The sequence below is a fragment of the Limulus polyphemus genome, unplaced genomic scaffold (assembly GCF_000517525.1).
Source record: "Limulus polyphemus unplaced genomic scaffold, Limulus_polyphemus-2.1.2 Scaffold1442, whole genome shotgun sequence".
Classification (NCBI taxonomy): domain Eukaryota; kingdom Metazoa; phylum Arthropoda; class Merostomata; order Xiphosura; family Limulidae; genus Limulus; species Limulus polyphemus.
In genome coordinates, this window is record NW_013667052.1 from 28,771 (window position 1) to 31,973 (window position 3,203).

Consider the following 3,203-nt stretch of genomic DNA (forward strand, 5'->3'; position numbering starts at 1 on the left):
TTCCAGGAGAAAGGTTGACAAGTATGACTCTACCGAACCTGAAACAGTGGGATTCCAGGAGAAAGGTTGACAAGTGTGACTCTACCGAACCTCAAACAGTGGGACTCCAGGAGAAAGGTTGGCATGTGTGACTCTACCGAACCTCGGGTGTCCAGATATAAAGTGTGCTAATGCTCAATGTGTTTTTGAAAACTTATGAAACTATAAAACTATGATTGTAACTCATATAAAATTATCCTAACTTTGCATCGAGAATAACTGTAAAACTATCTATTAACCTCATAAACAAAAATGTTAGACCAAACAATTTAGCAGGATGTCAGATATCACTGCAACATAATAATTTACAGATTGTTGGGAACCATTTTTATTTTTATTTTTTTAGCCGCGGCATAGGGGCTCATAGAATAGCTCTGAGTTTTTTCAACTACAAACGTTTAGCTCATAGCTCCATCTCTTGGCCGTTTTGAGATCTAATTACAGCAGCGGCTATTGAGTATCCCCGCTTATTTTTTCTTTTTACTTGCTTAAACTTAGAATATTTTTATTATGCTTTTGACACCTTTGTATTATGCCTTTTCTAGCTCAGTTCTAGACTATTCAAAATGTAAAACTAATCTATCGGAATTAGACAGAAAGGAGAGGACTGTTTGGTATTATGTAATGAAATATATTGTTGCGTCAACGAGGTCACGTGACTATATCACGCCACTCCTTCTCTCGAACCTTCGTGAATTGTCGGGAGATTACTAGATATAATTATTATTATGTGATGGTATTATATTATTATATGGTATTATGTGATGAAATATATAGATATATGAGAAAGCCTAATTATATGACGATTAAGAGAAAACGGAGTTACTGGTCGTTTGTAGCAAGCACGAAGCTGCTTAATAGGCTATCTGTGCTATGTTCAGCAAACTGATCGAACCTGGAATTTTAGCGTTATAAGCTCTAAAGCTTACCGCTGAGCCACCAGGTGGGAGCGAAATAGAACAACTGTGAACCAGAGGATACTCTGTAGAGCGCATACCTCCGCCACGCAGCGTTGATCATATTCAAACAAAACAAACGAAAATGTGTCCGTATGTCCGTATTTATCAACGGACACGGATCATTTTTTTTTGCAGGACAACGAGAATAACATTCTACATAAGTTTACCACGTTTCATCACAATCTAATCGTTTTTGATTGAGTTATAGAGCAAAAAATAGTGTGAGAAATTGGTTCCCATGTTAATAGATAGGGATTTTTTGTTTTTGGATATTCGTGACTTTTCTGTGACCTTGAACTTTGACTTTGTCCCTTCAAAAAGCTAATCACTTCTATGTTGGGTCATAGTCCAAATGTATACCAAGTTTCGTCCAAATCCATTCAGCCGTTTTCGAGAAATCTTGCTGACATGAATACACACACACACACAGGGGTGAAAACATAACCTCCGTCACCTTCTGTGGCGGAGGTTATGAATGAGGCAATGGAGGAGCACGAGTGACATGATACTGTATTTGGGGAGAATAAACCTGCTTTTATGCTACGTTAGAAGGTAAATATGATTTCAAGCATTAACCTCCAACGGTTATATAGGTGGCCATAACCAGAGGTTTTTGACCTCATAACAACAACAAAAACGCGAAATAAATGACTCATATTTTCACAATCTAATGTTGAGCTCGTTCATTGTAGAAAAACAATAGTGCTTTTACCATCACAGTTGTAATCCACACCCAGTTTATTCAAATTTAAATGAACCAACAATGCACATTCTTCAAGAGTTTGACTCATGGTTGTTCCAGATAAGTTAAAAACCTGATCTTTTCACGATAATGTAGACATGTTATTATCATCGAAATTCACAACCAGGATACGTGCATTTTGTTCCTCTGTTCAAACAGAATGAAGGGCGTGTTAGTCTCATTTAAGTTAATTGTTTACTAGCGTGATCGAAGGTCAAGCGGTGAACACGTGGCGCGAAGCAGATTGCTCTGTGTTTCACTAGACACAAGAAAAAGGTTTATTTACGCCATCTCTATTCTAACGCAGTCACGGTAATTCTTTTTAGACGCTAGTGGATTAAACACAATGATTGTCACTCTCTCTTTAAACGTTGTTTTCTGTAGATTAATATTGTTTTGTGAATTAATAAATAAATAAATTAGAGGGGCACTTACCTCCGCCACGCAGCGTTGATCATATTCGGCCCTCAAAAAATACGAAAATCTGTCCGTATGTCCGTTTTTTAACACACATTGACCACTTTTGTCAGGACAATGAGGAATAATATTCTACATAGGCCCACCAAGCTACATCAAAATACGATCATTGTTGACTGAGTTATAGAGCAAAAATGGTGTGAAAAATCGGTCTCCATGTTAACAGATAGAGTTTTTGAATGTTCGTGATCTTACTGCGATCTTGACCTTTGTTCTTGGCCCTACAGAAGCTAATCACTTGTAAGTTGGATAGTCCAAATGTATACCAACTTTCGTCCAAATCCTTTCAGCCATTTTCGAGAAATCTTTCTGACAAACACACAAACAAGTGTGAAAACATGACCTCCGTCCACCTTCGGTGGGTTAGGTAATAACGAGAAGAAAATATTATATTTATATTGAAAACCTTTACCGGTAATAACAGGATGAGTTTGACTGATTGTTTGCTTGAGAACAAATCCACATTGTTTTATCTGCTGTGTCCACCGTGAGGAATCGAATTCCCGATTTTAGCGTTGTAGTTCCGTAAACTTCCCGCTGTCCCACCGGCTGACAACAGAATGAGAAACACGTAATATCTTATTTTTGTTGTTCAAAATGTCACTCTTTTGTTTTGTGCCACAAGCTCCCCCTACAGATCTAAAATCTAATTGGCATCACGTGAGGTTCCGATGTAGACTGGCAAACCCTATTAACTGTTACGGTGTGAATACCTTTTACAAGATGGCGAAGCATGACTATAATTATAGTTGTCATATTAGGACTATTATATTTAGTCCCTTAGGGATTTCCAAGAATTAGAAGAGTGTCTAATAATAGTATTTCAACGCTCACATGATAACAATTGTTGTTGTAAGAAATGGCCTATATAAATAGTGTTACAAAGGTACTGTGTTTATTGTGTATCAACGCTCACATGATAACAATTGTTGTTGTAAGAAATGGCCTATATAAATAGTGTTACAAAGGTACTGTGTTTATTGTGT